Source organism: Chlorocebus sabaeus, chromosome 6 (assembly GCF_047675955.1).
Source record: "Chlorocebus sabaeus isolate Y175 chromosome 6, mChlSab1.0.hap1, whole genome shotgun sequence".
NCBI classification, from domain to species: Eukaryota; Metazoa; Chordata; class Mammalia; order Primates; family Cercopithecidae; genus Chlorocebus; species Chlorocebus sabaeus.
In genome coordinates this window covers 28,439,061-28,456,835 of record NC_132909.1, presented here as the reverse complement: position 1 = coordinate 28,456,835, position 17,775 = coordinate 28,439,061, and the positions used below count along the sequence as shown (strand labels likewise).

The 17,775-nt window shown below is 47.6% G+C and overlaps 1 protein-coding gene across 12 annotated transcripts in view; it reads left to right on the top strand.

Moving 5' to 3' along the window:
• ZNF536 (zinc finger protein 536) overlaps positions 1 to 17,775 on the top strand; it is a 486,990-nt gene that overhangs the window by 125,349 nt on the left and 343,866 nt on the right. For 4 of the 12 annotated variants that reach the window (XM_073016678.1, XM_037991368.2, XM_037991369.2 and 1 more), the window contains exon 3: positions 2,883 to 2,998. The exons of the other annotated variants lie outside the window; for them this stretch is intronic. The gene's annotated coding sequence lies outside the window, so the exon portion shown is untranslated. The remainder of the gene's footprint in view (positions 1 to 2,882; positions 2,999 to 17,775) is intronic. 12 annotated transcript variants of the gene reach the window in all.

Here is a 17,775-nt window from a genome sequence, read left to right as displayed (position 1 = left end):
CTCAGGTGTCCCGTTTCACCTAGGCCTCAGAATCCCGCCTGCATTGAACCTCAACTCAGGGCCAATGAGAAGCGTTCTTGCTACACACTGGTTCCCTAGGTAACCGAGTGTACACTTGAGAAGAACTAGAGAGAAAGGAAGAAGCAGAACCCCACACCCTCCTCTCCTTGGGGTCTGTGCTTTATCCACCTCAGCCCCCGACCCTGCCCTCGCCAGCCAACCGTCTTTTTGCCTATTACTCTGCTTGATTTAAAATACACAGCCATAAACACTCAGGGCAGCTAGCAGCATGGCCGGATATAATATTAATTTCTTTTCTGGTTTATTTGTGAAGGAGTCAACCATGTAAATCACTTTAAGCCACTAAGACAGAAAGTGATATCGCATCTTCAAATGGAGAAGTATAGTATGTTACCATTAAAATCTTAGTAGAATATGTGATTCAATTGAGGTTGTTAAGGTGGGTATAGTTTTGTTAACCTTACTTTAGATTGTGTGAGATGCTCCGAAAGTTGTTTGTTTTCTATTCATTTTAGTGCAAAGCAATGGGTACCTATCTGAGGTATATCATTAGAAAGTCTGGTGTCTGCCGGACAGTCCCCTTGCAATGCCATTTTTCATGACTTGTTTAATTAACAACCATTTTTGACCTAGACTTGTTATAAAAGTGTTGCTATTCTCTCCTGCTAAATTATGTCTAATGAACATATTTGCATGTTATCAGATATAGCAATATATCATTTCAAATTTCGGCGTTTAAGCCTGCATCACTCAAAACAGCTTTTGTGGATTAGTAAGCAGGTGAAATCAAAAATCTCATTTCATATCTGACATTAATAACTTTCAGGGGGAATGAGCATTGGCATTTATGTCTGGACCAGAATCGAGCCCAATGTCCTAGAAACACAAGGGCAGCAGACAAACCTACTCACCAGATAGGAAAATAAATCATGCATAATGCAGAATTTCTACCTTACATGTTAATTAATGTGTGCAATCAATTACTGATGTTACAATATGAGAAAGAAACTGGTGGGGAATGGGGTAATAAAAAATACCTATAGATTTATCTGCTTCTTTTTTCTATTTAAACAAATAGTCTTCAAGCCTGTGAATGCTGTGTTGAGACATGCTCTGAATAATAAGCATCATAAAATCTAATCAGATTTATAAGAGGAATTGATTGTTGTGGCAGGAGGAGAGGGTGGAAAATAAGCTGAAATTTAAGTGTTAATTTTTATGCTAATCCACAGTGGCTTCATATGAAGCAATTTTGTTCTGTGCCACAAATATAAAATTGTCCCTTGCAGAGAAATGTCAGCTTGCTAGACCTGAAAGCAGTAATTTATTAGGTATGTTTCTATTAGTATGTGTCACAGTTGTTAGCAGGCTATACACACAATGGTGCTTCATACTTATCCTCCAAGTCTCAGAATGTTTCAGCTCAGTGGCTGGAACGTGGGGCATTAATACATTATCATATGCGGGGTGGTCTGTGCCCTGTGGACAAAAGGCTATTTAATACAATTTAATGTCATTCTGAGAAGAAGTGGAAAAATAAAGACGGGGAATAAAATGGCATCTGTGTGTTTCACTGTGCACTCATGCACAAACCCTCAGTTTAAGAGGTATGACATTTCTGCCAAGAAAAAGAATAAAACTGGGGCATTTTTTTTATAACCTGTTCCCCACTGCAGTATTTTCTAAATGCTATTAAGTGATCGATTTACACGGCCACATGATGATGTCATCTATAAGAAGGGGAATGCAGATGACAGCAAAATACTAGTGACAGTGACCTTGTTTCAGAATCCTTGGAACCCTGTCAGCTTTGCTTCCAGTATATGGTTTCAAAGAATGCACTTTTTGGACAATATCTAGTTACTGGGTAGTGAATTAATAGAGTTAAGGGTTCTGATGCAATTCACATATAGGTCAATTACATGCGCCAACATCTGCTCTGTCACTATCATTTGCATATAGCATTCATATGTTAATGATGCCTCTTTTTACTCAAGTAATATATTTAAAAAACAAGATTTGCATATCAGTTTGGATCAGTATATTACAAGCAATTTATCATTTTCTCCTTCTTGTTATGATTTTAAGAACAATGTCTTGAGTGATGGCTGCTATATTTGAGCACGGCTCTGATTTATACAAGAAACCCCTCAGTGGGAAAGCTTCCATTCTAAAGCTGCTTAAAGCCTTATAAATCAATAATGACACAGATGGACTGGTGATAATCTATTTAGAATGCCTGATAGCAAATATTGTTGTACAGATGATTAGAGTGGTAACTGTTTTAGCAGAGAGCCTGTCCTGTCTCGGTAAATGGTAAGTTTGAACAAAAAAAAGTGCTTGCACATGGACTCATGTTAGGAAATCTTCTTGCTGGGTCTGGATTGCAAAGGGGAAAACATGGGGGAGAAGAACAAAGAGACTTCCCGCTCCTGCCAATATAATCATATCAATCCCTGTTTCTTTAACAAAACAGGACCTCTTAATGGAATTGTGTCTTCAGGTGTAAATAGCATTAAAAGCTGCTTCTCCTCTCCTCTTTGCCCTGATAGAGCACAAGGAGTGAGAAAATAAAGTGGAGGTTGTCAGAAGTGGCAGCTGCTTGGAATCCTGATAAATATAAGCTTTTATTGATCTGATGAAAATGAAAGATCCCAGTGCTAGGCAGTATTTAGCTTCTTGTCTACAGCACGTCACCGGTGGCCTTGCATAGGGATAGATTTCCATTCTCATACACTGGATTTGATTTCATCTTTAACCTTTTCCGTTGAATTTCCTTGACCTCTGCATATTGCTGTGATTTGGTGAATTTGTTACATTTCACTTTACATCGTTTCTTTCTATATTTCCTTTTGTGATAGGGAACGGGGACGCCCCTCTTGCAATCTGTCAGTGCCTGCACCAACTTTCTCCTTTCTGGGGCATTTTCTCACCAGACTGACAGTCCTTAAGACAAGTATGCAGTTAAGCTGCTAAGGTAAGTCTTATGATATTAGAACTCCTTCTTCTTCCCAGACACACCTCATTTCCTTCTGCCTTGTTGCATTGACCAAACACAAATCTAAACCAAATAGCTCCTCTCTCCCCTGCCCCCGGCCAGGGGCTTCCTTGTACCCTCTCCCCAACCCAGGTAGGAGTTCCGTACCTGCCCAATAAGCTGTTGGTGACTGGTGGCTGGCAGGGCCTTTTCCCATGGGGGAGGTATTCCTCTGTGGTTTGGGGGTGTTTGGGGATGGGTGGGGAAGAGGTACAAAGAGATCATGAAAAAATGTTATTTTCTCCTCTGTGGCTTAAGGCCTTTCTGAAGTTTTCTTCTGGGATAAAGATGGGGCTTCAGTGCAAAATCCTGAGGTGCTGCTAACATATTCTGGTTCCAAGAAAGTGCTGCTGTTATTTTGAGTAGTTTTGAGACAACCAAATCAAAGTGAAGATTTGAAATAGCTTTTCTGAAAGCCCAAGCTGAAGTCATAAATTATTCTGCACCATGATTCGTTCTGATAGTAAAACCATACCTCTTTGCCTGACATCGCTGAAATGTGGAAAAGTGAAAGTTAAAAATAAAATGAAACATTTAAATCTTGGCTGTTGAGAACCTCAGATAGACATCGAGGCCAGTCGATAAAAGCCCCTATCAATTAGGCTTCCATGGTTATCATCAGATATTGGTTTATTAGCAATTGCACAGGTGCAGGGTTCCGGTATTAAGAATCGGAAGGGATAAGAAAAATTCAGGGAAGTGCCGTAAATTGAAAAGCGAGGGTCTGGGGCTCCGAGGTGCGCTTGAAGGCAGAGGACAGGACAATGGTGGTGCTACGGCCTCGTGTAATATCGTAGGAGAAAAATGTCTGCAGCGTAAGAGTTGGAAGTTTTCCTTTTCTTACTCCCTTTATTTGAGTTAGAAAGTGTTGATTTCACACTGTGGTGAGTGTTTTCCATCAGTTTCTTGGTGCGTGTATTTTGTGTTAAGTAAAAGGAACAGCGAACACCAGCAGTGGTCGCTTCCATCAGCGGATGAGCAGGCCTCCCCTGGCACCGGTGACTTCTCAGAGCACTGGGTCTCCCCTAGGCATGGTGACAACCCACAGGCTTCCGGGCACTGGGCTTCCAGACTGAGCTGTTTGGCTAGGTCCTTCCACAGCATATCGCCGGCAGGAGCAATTTTTGGTTCCATAGCTGTTTGGTTGGGAAAACAAGGCTGCAGTTGCCAGTAAGGTTTAGAATCTGCCTGCCAGATAAGGGAATGTCTGCGAAGACTATTTTCCCTCTTGGGAGGCAAAACACAGATGGAGAAGTTAGGAGCCTTACAATATTTAGCTGCTACATTGATGGTGAGGATTCTGCCACGCGGATGCTCACAGTTTTGGAAGGCCCAGTTTAGCATCCATGCCACAGGCCTCAGGTAGGGGAGAAGGGTAAGACTGGCTTCCTCCGGGGGCAGTGAGTGCACCAGCTTGTTCTAGAACATTCCACTCTGCATGCCTCCCGAGATGGAGGAGGTGCTGAAAGGGGCCGTTTCCCCTGATCCCAATTGGGATGGGTAGGTAAGAGAAGGATGAGCTACCTGCCCAGGTGCCTGACAGGGTGGAGACCGAGGGGGAGGAGGAGAAGGGACATGTGTGTCCTCTGGGAATGAGACGCAGATATCCTTTGGATGGGCTTCTTGGAATAGACTGTAGATATTCCAAGGAATAGACTGTAGCTACTAGAGGCTAGTAGCTCTAGCCTCATCAGATTCTCTGCCACAGAGGTATGCATTTTGTTTTATTGATTTATTTGTTTTCGTAGAGATGGGGTCTCACTCTATCGCCCAGGCTGGAGGGCAGTGGTGTAGTCATGGCTTACTGCAGTCTTGACCTCCTGGGCTCAAGCAATCCTCCCGCCTTGGCCTCCCAACGTATTGGAATTACAGGCGTGAGCCACTACGCCTGGTCATGGCGTGCATTTTAAAAAATTAACTGCCCTGGCATGCTTTGGGCCTCGAAGATAAAGAACAATTGCGTGTCCTGTGGAATTGGCCACGTAAAGGCAGGGAGATTTTCTCAGACTGGAAATATACATCCTGGAATAATTTTTGGGTCACATGAACTGGAAGGAGGATTGAGACTTTATATCCAAAAACAAATTTTGTCTGCTGGAGTCCAAGAAAGGGGCCAGGTATTAGAAACAGGCAGAGAATATGTGGGCACCATCCTCCCTGCCTCTTGCTGACTTTCAGGCTCCAGACCACAGACTTCTTGGGCCCTGAAGTTGAATCCTGCCCTAAGTAATCTGGACCTGGGATGAGCTGGTTAAGAATGGGTTGGAAGTGGGCTAATTCAGTCCCAGAGCCTTTTCTGGACTTTCAGAGTTTCCTGCTGGAACTCTTGCTGCTTCCCTTCATCAATGCTGTCCCGATTCTTTGCACTGGACACTCGTCCTTTTGGAGTCTTATGCATTAGGCCCTGTTTGTGATGCTGTAAAGAAGTACCTGAGGCTGGGTGATTTATAAAGAAAGCAGGTGTATTTGGCTCATGGTTCTTCGGGCTGTACAAGCATGGCGCCAGCATCTGCTCGGCTTCTGCAACTGCATGGCTTATGGTGATGTATCATGGAGCTTTTCCTCATGGTGGAAGGTGAAGGAGAAGCAGGAGCATCACAGGGTGAGAGAGGGAGTGAGGGAAGGGGTGGGGGAGGTCCCAGACTCTTTTAAACAACCAGATCTCGTGTGAGCCAACTGAGGGAGAACTCACTCATCACCAATGGGATGGTGCTAAACCACTCATGAGGGATCCACCCCATGATCCAGTCGCCTCCTACCAGGCCCCGCCTCCAACACTAGGAATCACATTTCAACTTGAGATTTGGAGGGGACACACCCAAACCATATCATATCAAATGCTATACACATGCAGCTTCAGGATGTCCAGACCGCACTCTTTATTTTATTCTATTTTATTTTATTTTATTTTATTTTATTTTATTTTATTTTATTTTACTTTTTCATTTGAAGACACGATCTCACTCTGTCACTCAGGCTGGAGTGCAGTGGTGTGATCTTGGCTCACTGCATCCTTGACCTCCTGGGCTCATGCGATCCCTGTGCCTTAGCCTCCAAGTAGCTAGGACTACAGGTGCCTCCCATCGTGCCTGGCTAATTTTTGTATCTTTTTGTATAGATGAGGTTTTACCATTTTTCCCAGTCTGGTCTTGAACTCCTGGGCTTAAACCAGGGGTCCCCAGCCTCCAGGCCATGGGCTGGTACTGTCTGTGGCCTGTTAGTAACCAGGCCGTTTTACTGCCTGAGCTCCACCTCCTGTCAGTGGCTGCGTTAGATTTTCATAGGAGCCCAGGCCCTATCGTGAACTGCGAACGTGAGGGATCTAGGTTGTGCGGTCTTTATGAGAATCTAATGTCTGATGATCTAAAGTGGAACAGTTTCACCCGAAACTCTCACTGCCTCCTGATCCAGAGAAAAATTGTCTTCCACAAAACTGGTCTTTGATGCCAAAAAGCTTGGGGACCGCTGGCTTAAGCACCTACCTGCTTCTACCTCCCAAAGTGCTGAGATTACACATGTAAGCCACTGTGCCTGGCCCAGAGTACCACTCTTAAGCACTGATTACATAAACATTGAGGCAACCATTGGTAACTGAATGAATCACACACATCAGGCTATGATTTCATGTCCCACCACAATGTGGATTTCCAGACTGCTCTTTGCAAAGATTGGAGGCAGAATTTCGGGGCATGGTTGTCCAGCCTTTTATAGCTTTATCCTTTAGAAAGACCTCATGTTCGGGTTGGGAGGCCCAGTGACTTCCAGAAGGGAAGGCACTCAGAGCCTATAGAACCCTCCTTTTATCTAACAGACACACTGTGTCCCAGGTACCTTCAGGACTCTGGGGACCCCAGGCAGTCTGCATTTCAGGTGCTGATCCTGCGGTGGGCTGGGCTGTCCCAAGTCAGCCCCTCTGTCCTGGTACAGATGAGTGAGTCAACATCCTTCCTGCAGTAGTAATTACCTTAGTTAAATGCTGCAGGAGCAGTACTTTGGGAGCACAGAGGAGGGAATAATTGTAATTTCTCTGTGATAATGATGATAAGCCCTGCACATGTGTGTGGGGCTTTGTGTCATATTCGATCTTTACCACGAGAGCTCTGGACTTTTGGAAGAAAAGATCCCAGCAAACTCTTTTGTAGCAGCTGAATGAGGTTGGTATAAGGTCCCATGGCGGACACTTTCCCAGGGAGAAAACCGAAATCAGAGATAATTTTAACTCTAGAGAGAAGGTAGAGTGGAGCTCATTCTGGCACACGCATTTCTTGGTATCATCTCAATTAATCCTCCCAAATCCCCTACCAAGTAGTAGATACTATGATTCATTCCATTTTCCAGACGTGGGATCTGAAGCCAGAGAAGTGGCCTGCCCCAAACCTGGGAAGGCCAGGTCTGAGCATAGCACTTCCTGACTTCAGAGCCTGATCCCTTCCTCCTGCCTCAAACCTGGTTGTTCGAGCATGTTCTTCCCAACTTTAGAGCCTGAACTCTTAGCTCTTGCACTGGGTACAGCGTTGGACAAGACAGACAAAGGCCCTGTCCTCAGAGGACTGATATTATGGGGGTTGAGGGTGGGGAGCAGTAAACAAGGAAACCAGTGGACACGATGACATCATAGAGCACTAAGTGCATGAGAAAACGAAGCAGGAGAATGGGTGGGGAAGGAGAGGGTAGTATCTGTACTTGAGAGAGGGTAGGTGGTCAGGGGAAGCCCCCCTAAGGAAGGGACGCTGGCAGCTAGAGGTCTGGAGGACACGGAGGGGCCAGCAGGGTGTAGTTCTGGTAAAGCATTCGTACAAAGGCCCCATGGCGGGGAAGAGCGTGGCATGTCTAAGGGACAGTGTGTAGGCCAGTGTGGCCAGACAATGATCCCTGGGGAGAGGATGGGAGGGCCTTTATCAGGCGTGGCTTTGTAGGCCATGCTGACGAGTGTGGACTTTCATGTTTAACCAGAGGGAGTGTCTTGAGAAACCCTCCCTTTTCAGGTGTGGAGATGCTCCTAGGTGCCAGGAATGAGTGGCTTGGATTGGCTCTTGGTGGTCTTCATTTTCCGCTGGAGGGATGACCTGGAGACTTGTCCAAAGCCGGGAATTAGGGATTTCAGGCTCTGTGGTGCAAGAAAGATGGACAGCAGCACTGGGGGCCCTGCTCTTGAAGCAGCAGGGCCCATGGCAGCTCCTCAGGACCTGGCATGAGCTTTCTCTGCAGCCCCGGGAGGCCTAAGCTTCCCAGCTGTGGGCACCTGGGGAGAGTGACGGGCAGAGGCCTTCTGGAAGGTATCACAAGCCACTTAACTTCTCTCACCTCAGATCCCACATCAGCCCACAGAGTCCAGCTGGGCTGCCCTGCCCAACTATTGCTCACCTCTTCCTGGTACAGACTCTGCTTCTTCCTTTGATCAGGGAGCCTTGGTCTGGCTAAGTCTGTGCCCAGAAGAGAAGAGTGACCCTCAGGGAGTTGCAGACATCTCCTGTTCACTGTGGGGAAAACTGGGTCATTATGGGTCATCATGAATGCAGGGTGAGTTTAAGGGTAAAGAATCTTGGTGGTTATAGTTTAGGCCTCTTTCCCTCGGGCAATGCAGGTATTATTGCTAAGTGGTACTGTCTTCTCCTGAATTCTAGAATATTCCTAGGCTCATGGAACCTTTGGGCTAGCAGAAACCTTTATGGTCAAAGCAACCTTCCTTTTATGGGTGAGAAGACTGGGACTCAGAGAGGGTAAGGGACTGGCCCAGGATCACACAGCAAATCATTAGCAGAGGCAGAACCAGACCCCACTTACTTATGTTTACGTCCAGCTCAATTCTCACCTGAGCACAGTAGGCCCTCCTCACCTCTCCCGGGATGCCCAGGCAGATCCAGACAGCTTGGGGGCCGCTTTTGGTGAACTGAGGCTCCAGCTTGTGTCTGGGTGGTGGGGCTTGTGTCTTCTTCATCTCAGTCGCTCTCACAGCCCCTAGGGCTGTTCCTGGCCCACTGAGTGGTTAGCAATCACTTGTTGTGTTGATTGACTAGCTACCTTGCTTCTGAAACTTGTAATCATTAGAACTTGTTGCATTTTGGTTTAAGCAAACCAAATATATGACAAATCCACATTTCTTTCTGAATTTTCTGACATGCGGGAATGGCAAGACCCAAGGTCTGCCCAAGTCTAACTTATGCCAACACTCAGGATGCAATCAGGCCAGGATGCTGGCTGTGAGTTTCTGGTACCTGGACAGGTGATTTCGGATGCCCTTCAGGGATTCCAGCAGGCCCATTTTAGGGTCAGACCGTGAAAGTTTTGGACAAAGACAATCAAGGCTGAAGCAACTCAACCTGGGGCAGGTTTTGGACTCTGCTCCTGAATGTGCTCCTATGGCCTACCCTGTCACTGTGTGACCTGGGCAGGTCTCTTCCCTCTTGGGGAGCTGTCATAACCCCAAATTCAGAGTGCAATTGGTAAATGCGTGGAGCTGAGTGCGCACAGAGCAGTCTGGGGAAAGCTGGCCCGTCAAAAGGGACCGCCACCACCACCTAGATTCCATCCATTGCAGCCGCCTAGGAGTGTGGGCCGGGTTTGTCCACGTTTTCGGAGTTTTAAAAGAAAAGTCAGAAAAAAAGGAATCCAGTTCTTTTTAAAATTTTGTCTCTGTTGTTGGTAACAAATTCAAGTTTTCAAAACGCTTTCTGTAAACACAAGTGTGTGTGTGGACTGGCTGGAGCTGGGGCCCGTATTTGGTGATTCCGGAGCACAGGGGCAGACACAGCGTGCGTGGTGGGGGGAGGGCTCCCTGCAAGGAGTGGCCAGTGCGGCCCTGGGCTGCCCCCAGGACAGCCTGGTCTGGAGCGTATGAGGTGCAAATGGCTTGGAGCATTGCAGGTCCCTGGCCCCACGCTTCTCCTGGCCCTGAGTTCTCCTGCTGCTGAGTACGGCTGTGCCACGGGGAGGCCAGCGACCGTTCCTGACTGCATGGGGTGAGGCCGTTGCTCAGATGTGGGCAGCAATGCAGAAGTCCCCATCTTCTGGGGGAGGCAGTCAGGACGCCCCTCTGCAGGCATCTGGTTCCACCTTCCTTCCTGTCTCCCCAGCACCTGAGTTACAGGGTGCCCACCCATCCTACCAATGTCTGCAGCGGGGAGGAGGGGATGGCCGAGTTCCATCCTTGTGGGCAGTTGGACGACCCCTCCCCACACCACTTGGGTAAGGGCTGCTTGGGAAAACACTTCCGCCTCCTCTGAGTCTGATCCCGCCCTCACATGTGGCTGATCCACTGACTTTTCTCCCCTGCATTTGGGAAGCAGCGGTCCTGATCCTCCGCCATGCTGACTGAAGCTTTCTCGGGGCTGCAACTGGACAGGGGCAGTTGACCCAGGGCCTGCACTGACCCTGGGACAGGCGGAAGGACAAGATGCTTTCTGTGGTAGGAGGCCACCTGCTGAGTGAGAGAAAGTGTTAGGGCTGCCCTGCCCACCGATTGCTCACGTCTTCCTGGTCCAGACTCTGCTCCTTCCTCAAAGGGAGCTGAAGACCTCAGCTTCCCCCATATGAAGAGTCTGCGGGTCAGAGAGGCAAGCAGGTGGCCCAGCATCTTCAGAGCTTGGGGAGGAGGTTGGGGCAGGTCCCCAGATAGCTGCTGAGCATTTCCTTCTACCGAAAGTATCATGCATGCAGCGAGCTTAGGCGTAGTGCAAGAGCTTGGGAAGAGGTAGGCTCGGCTCCGGGCCTCACTTCCTGTTGGCCCCTGCCCGGCTCCCTTGATTTCTGTACCCTCCCTTCATCCTGTTCACATGCAACATGGAGTTTCTGTGTGTGTAATATTATTTGTTTTTATTTCTGTAATCCCTTTATTGTTTGCACAACTGCTGTCAGACTGTTGCCTGAAAGTATCACAGGATAATTGCAGAACGCCTGCATAAGTAATTTCTTATGAAATCGGGCCTTGTCTGCATATAAAATTGTTTTTCGTTGCTGCATGCATGGACTTTATTATATCGAGGCTGTTTACCGGGCTTGCACCTTTCCCACAGGCCACACAGATGGGAGTGTCTGACGCCGGGAAATAATGAAACACGATCAGTATTCTTTTTTGGTCAGATGACATTTCTGGAAGGTGACAGTCGGTCCGATGCGGTCAGAAAGAGCCTGGCCTTGGAAGGAGGGGAGGCGTTTGCTGAAATGGGAACTCGGGGTCCGGCTTCCCAGGCTGCTGCTGGGGAAGGCCACTGGCTAAGCCCGCCTTGCATTGGGCATTTCTTCCGACCACATTTCTGCGATATTAATGGTGTGTGGTAGTGAAAGAAATGTGTTTTATTCTCGAGTCTAACCCTGCTGTTATCAAAGTAACTTCCAGCTTATTAGCGACAAAGGACTTTTCTCCTCTCTGCTGCCCTGTTCGCCAGGGCTTCCTGAATTAAACTGCTGTTTCCTGTCCTTTATATGCATGACCACATCTGGGTAGCCTGCTCACAGCCCTGCTGCTTAATAACAATCACCTTCCCTTTCAGTCTCTGTTGATTGTTTCTAATTCACTCTGACAGATAGTGCCTGACAACTTGCCGGCTTTTCCCTCCCTCCGTGACCTGAAGTTACTCACAGCACTTATATAGTCTGTCATTTTTAATATTTGATTTCATTTTAAGTTATGTGTTTTACTGAGAAGATGAAACCAAAAAAAAAGGGGACTTGTAATGGAACATAAATTTAACCCTTCTTGCCATTCGGCACCCGACGGGAGAACTCTCCCTGTGTGCCTGGGCGACAGCTTCTCCTTTTCTGGAATCCCCAATGCTGCTGCTGCTGGATTTTCTTCTCTTTCCTTCTTTTTTTCTCTTCTTTTTCTTTTTTCTTTTCTTTTTTTTTTTTTTTAAAGCCTTTTTTTCATTTCTGGAAACAAAAGCTTCATGTCATATTTTTCCCTTTAATGGGGCTTGATTACTTTATGGAGCTAATTATGGTGCTTTTTGCTTTGCAATGAGGGTCCAATTGTTGGAGATTTGGGGGGCTTTGCTATGGAGGGAGGGCATCCAGGGAGAGGCCTGGTGAAGTGGAAATGACTGGCTTCCATGAAGGCGTCAAACACACGCAATAGACCTTTCTTTTTGGAGGTTTTTCTCTTTGTGCCAGCTGTTGGTGCGGAGAAATGCCAGTTCTCCCTGGGCTTGGGATATGCCACTCCGAGTAGGACCTTCCAAAGAGTGGGGAGCAGGCTGGTGGTGGGGTTGAACCTGGACATAAATTTCTTCCGCCATGTTCACTCTGAATCTGCCCCTGCGGGCGGCCTGGCAAGGCAGGCGTCCTCCGGGGTGGGGTGGGTGGGGCGGGCGTCCCACATCACTTCAGGGTCCACTCTGCTGTGACTTTGCCTTTTGTTTGACATAAGACAAAGGCTTCTGTGTCCCTCTTGGCCCTTCAGAGGTCGAGAGCTGTGAGGCCGTGCATTAGGTCAGCTTTGCAAATAGACACCACCAACTAAAAAAAGAGGCACATTAACCCATGATGCCTCACTGCTGCTGCTGGTCCTACTGCGGGTGTCTGTCTGTTTCGCACAGTGGGGCACGGGCAGTTGAGAAAGTGTAGGAAGAGAGATCTGGGTTGGATCTCAGTTTGAAACATTTCAACTTCACCATCGCCTGTGGCCCAGCCTCCCTGGGACCAAAGGTTGTCTGAGTCTGGGAGCTGCCACTCTCAAGGCCCTGCCCAAACGTTTTCAGATACTTGCAGTTGCAATTGTGCAGGGGCAGAGGTGTGCCAGTCCTCTAGGCAGAGGCGGGTGGCTTTCCTAGTGAGTTCCAGAAGAGGAGAGCCGCATCTCAACACTTTGTTGTAAAGGTAGTCGGCTGGGAACAGCGTGATGCAGTCTGGTCCTCTAGGAGGCCACTTTGCAGAAAGTGCTAGGCTTGGACTTCAAAGCAGCAAAAGGCCTCCAGGTAGGGCTGGCTCCACTGTCCATGGTGCAGAGATTCCGGCCACTTCCCTGCTGTTCTACGACTCTTGGGTTTAGGCCTGAGGAAGGAAGTCCTGCAGGGGCCAGCCACACCTGTCTTGACCCAGCTACTACCACCATGACTCATTCGCCTGGGGAGTTTCCTTTGCCAAGTCTACTCCTTCGAGAACCTTGGTCCTACCTCTTTCCCTGGGCACTGTGGGTGAACTGAGGAACTGGCTGCTCAGTGATGACTTTGCTCATTGCTTCCTTGTCTTCTTCCAAAGGGGGTGAAAAAAGGCAAGAACAATGATCTATTTTGACAGTTTCTCAGTGGTGCTTGTATATTTGGAAAGCATTGCCTTTATTTTGAGACATGTTTATTTATTTATTTATTTATTTATTTATTTATTTATTTATTTTATTTATTTTGAGACAGGGTCTCACTCTGTTGCCCAGGCTGGAGCACAGTGGTGCGATCTTGGCTCACTGCAACCTCGCCTCCTGGGCTTAAGCAATTCTCCCACCTCAGCCTCCCGAATAGCTGGGACCACAGGCACACGCCACCATGCTTGGCCAATTTTTGCATTTTTGGTAGAGACGGGGTTTCACCGTGCTGCTCAGACTGGTCTTGAACTCCTGACCGCAAGTGATTCACCTGCTTCAGCCTCCCAAATTGCTGGGATTACAGGCGTGAGCCACCGAGCCCAGTCAAGACATGCTAATTACAATAAGAAAGGAGGGTCATGTGAAAAAAGCAAAATAGACACAAACCATTGCCCTTCTACAAGAGTGAGTCAGTGGAGAGGTAAGGATAAAATGGCTTCTCTCTTTCACTGACCCAGGTAGTCTGTATTTATTTATGTTTGTGGAGATGGGGTCTCCATCTGTTGTTGTCCAGGTAGGAGTGCAGTGGTGTGATTGGATTTCACTGCAGCCTCAAACTCCTGGGCTCAAGGGATCCTCCCGCCTCAGCCTCTCAAGTAGCTAAGACTCCAGGTGTATATCACCTTGCTCAACTCATTCCTTTATTTATTTATTTCTTTATAGAAATGGGGTCTCATTGTGTTGACAGGTTGGTCTTGAACTCTTGGCCTCAATCGATCCTCCCACCTCATCTCCCAAAGGGTTGGGATTACAGGTGTGAATCAGCATGCCTGGTCCATCCAGATGGTCTTTATGTTCCTGGCAATGGACCAGGTGAGACAGAAAATAGGGGAAGGAATATATGTTGTTTTTAAATTTTTTTCCAAATCCCTCAATAGTTGTAACCTTCTGGGGGTCACCAGGTCTTCCTTGACATGTGTCGTGAGTGTGTGCTGGTGTGCTGTGGGCTGTCAGCAGTCTTTGGCAGTGATGTTGATTCTCGCTGGCCAGGAGGACCCTTTCTTTCACCCAAGCCCAGTGAATCTGGGCTGAAAAGACCCAGTGCCGGCCGGGCGCGGTGGCTCAAGCCTGTAATCCCAGCACTTTGGGAGGCCGAGATGGGCGGATCACGAGGTCAGGAGATCGAGACCATCCCAACATGGGCTAACATGGTGAAACCCCGTCTCCACTAAAAAATACAAAAAACTAGCCGGGCGAGGTGGCGGGCGCCCGTAGTCCCAGCTGCTCGGGAGGCTGAGGCAGGAGAATGGCGTGAACCCGGGAGGCGGAGCTTGCAGTGAGCTGAGATCCGGCCACTGCACTCCACCCTGGGCGACAGAGCGAGACTCCGTCTCAAAAAAAAAAAAAAAAAAAAAAGACCCAGTGCCATGAGGAATCAACATAGAGGGAGATCAGGACTGCCATTCCCTTTTGTTTTTAGGAGGGCAGTGGAAATAGGATCTTTATTGTTTTGTTTTGTTTTTTTGAGACGGACTCTGGCTCTGTCACCCAGGCTGGAGTGCAATAGTGTGATCTCGGCTCACTGCAACCTCTGCCTCCTGAGTTCAAGCAATTCTCCTGCCTCAGCCTCCTGAGTAGTTGGGATTACAGGGGCCCACAACCATGCCCAGCTAATTTTTGTAGTTTTAGTAGAGACGGGGTTTCACCACGTTGGCCAGGCTGGTCTCAAACTCTTAACCTCAAGTAATCTACTCGCCTCAGCCTCCCAAAGTGCTGGGATTACAGGCGTGAGCCATGGTGCCTGGCTGGAAATAGGATCTGAAAGAAGTTTCAATATTTGAGGTTTAGCCTCCAGCAAGGCCAAATCAAGCTTTTTTCTTTCTCCTCCCCGCAAAGGACTGTTGGGCTTACCATTGGTTCTTGTTTAAGAGTTGAGAGGCTGGGGGCAGTGGTTCACACCTATAATCCCAGCACTTTGGGAGGCCGATGTGGGCAGATCACAAAATTGGGAGTTTGAGACCAGTCTGGCCAATATGGTAAAACCCTGTCTCTACTAAAAATACAAAAATTAGCAGGGCGTGATGGTGCGTGCCTGTAGTCTCAGCTACTTGGGAGGCTGAGGCAAGAGAATCGCTTGAACCCGGGAGGCAGCGGTTGCAGTGAGCCGAGATTGTTCCACTGCTGTCCAGCCTGAGCAACAGAGAGAGACTCCATCTCAAAAAAAAAAAAAAAAAAAAAAAAAAGAGTGTGAGAGAAATTGGGGTTTGAAATTAAGGAAAGACTTTGACGTGGCTCTTGTGCAGCAGGTCTTCATCTATTACCTGGTGGACTGGGACAAGCTCCCTAGAACTCTAGGCTGACAAGAAGAGGGGTTCACAGTATTTCCTGACCTATTCCCCACCTGTCCAGAGTGCCACAATCCAGACCTTCTGTGCACCCAGCATCGACAGCATGTATGTTCAGTTAGCATTGAGGTCTGGATGACCCTCGGTGGCACTGCTGTTGTGACCCCTTGAGTTTTCTCAGGAGGCAGCCTATCACCAGGGCTGTGGATTCGCGGGGCCCTGAGAATTCATTGACAACTGTGCCTAAAAGGACGTTCCCGTAGGGAAGTAAGGTGCACACTTTTTCGGTACACTCTGAGCTGGCAGAAGCATACAGAGAGCCCGGCTACTCTACCCGGAACCACCATCCTAGGCAATGATGGGCTACAGCTACAGAGGGGAAGAACCTACACATCACAAACCACGTCGCAAAGTAGAGTACAACCAGTGCCACCTCTGAGATTCAATGGAGAGCCATGAATTCTCAGGCGAGACGGAGAGATCAGTTAATAAAAGCAATAAGAATAAACTGTTGACTGGTAATAAAGGAGCTAATAATTGTAGTGCACTTCCTCTGTGCTCAGCACTGTGCAATCATTTAAAGACAGGAAAAACTGGGCCAGTTTTGAGGCTCAGGAAGAACTTCATGGAAGGGCTAGCCTTGGAGCTGGACCTTGAGGGACCAGGAAAATATTCACCAGTCAAGATGGGAGAAGGCAAGAGAGAAGCTTCTTGCAGAAGGCAGGGGTTTGTCAGATGCATTTGCAGATTTGGGAGGGGGAATTGAAGTGGTCATTCCCAGCAGAGGCAAGAGACAGGGAGCCTGGAAAAACTGAGGGTGGATAGGTATGTTGGAGAATGTTAAGCATCTCTGTTTCGTTGGAACTTAGGATACAGGTGTAAGATGTATAGGATATAGCATAAGAGCAGGCAAGAGTGGAGGTGTGGGCTGGAGCCCCACGGTGAACAAAGCTGTGTGCCCAGTTAAATTATTTGTGACTCTTTGAGATGTAGCCAAGAATGGAACCGCTAGAAAACCATTTGCTGAACTGACACAGGGAAAACGGGAATGGGAGAAAGATAATCACCCCAGCCAGGCACAGTGGCTCATGTCTGTAATCCCAACATTTTGGGAGGCTGAGGTGAGCAGATCACTTGAGCCTAGGAGTTCAAGACCAGCTTGGGCAACATAGGGATGCTCCGTCTTTACAAAAATACAAAAATTAGCTGGGCATGGTGGCGAGCACCTGCAATCCTAGCTACTCGGGAGGCTGAGGTGGGAGGATGGCTTGCGCCCAGGAGGCAGTGAGCCAAGATCCCACCATTGCATGCCAGCTTGGATGACAGAGAAAGATCCTGTCTTAAAAAATAAAAATAAAAGAGAATCACCCCACCAGCCTCTTGCAGAACTTACTATTGCTTTTCTCTTGATTGAGGCTTATAGTGACTGCAGGAAGAAAGATGGAAATTGGGACAGGCTAAGTTTCGGGTGTCCAGACAGTGTCCAGCCTGCGCAGGGTGCATTGCAGGCAGTCCCAGCACGCTCTCAGGCCAGGGCATGAACTGAAAACAGGCAACTTGGCCTTAAGATAACAGCAAAAAGTGATGACTCTTTAGAAAAGAAAAACACCCTTTATATTCATCAGGGTCATATGCGTTTTTCTTTTCATATGTATACAAAAGAGGTACTTTGGGTGATACAAGGGGTATATGCCAATGTCAAGAGCAGGGAAGAACAATGGAACAATTAGCAGATTCATCAGTTCTCCTGCTTATACTTCAGTTCCAAGAGTAAAATGTTAGTTTGTTCAACTCTGCGCTTTATGCCTTGATCACAGTGTGAAAAGTGTTGACTAAGCTTAGCATCCTGGTCGGAGGGTCAAGACCCGTGGCTTTTAAACATGCTTATATGAAATCCAAACATTCATGGTCACTGGTGATCTGAAATCAAGGCACAACTTATGAAACGAACACGTAATTATCTTGTTTACTCAGGGTATAAATAGAGTTCATGCATTTTAAAATTTTTCTTCCTGATAAGGACTTTCGCCAGCATTTGGTCTTTAGATAGGCATGTGCGCGCTCTCTCTCTCTCTTTCTCTCTCTCTTTCTCTCTCTCTCTCTGTCTCTCTGATGCTCTTGTTCTTTCTCTTCTTAAT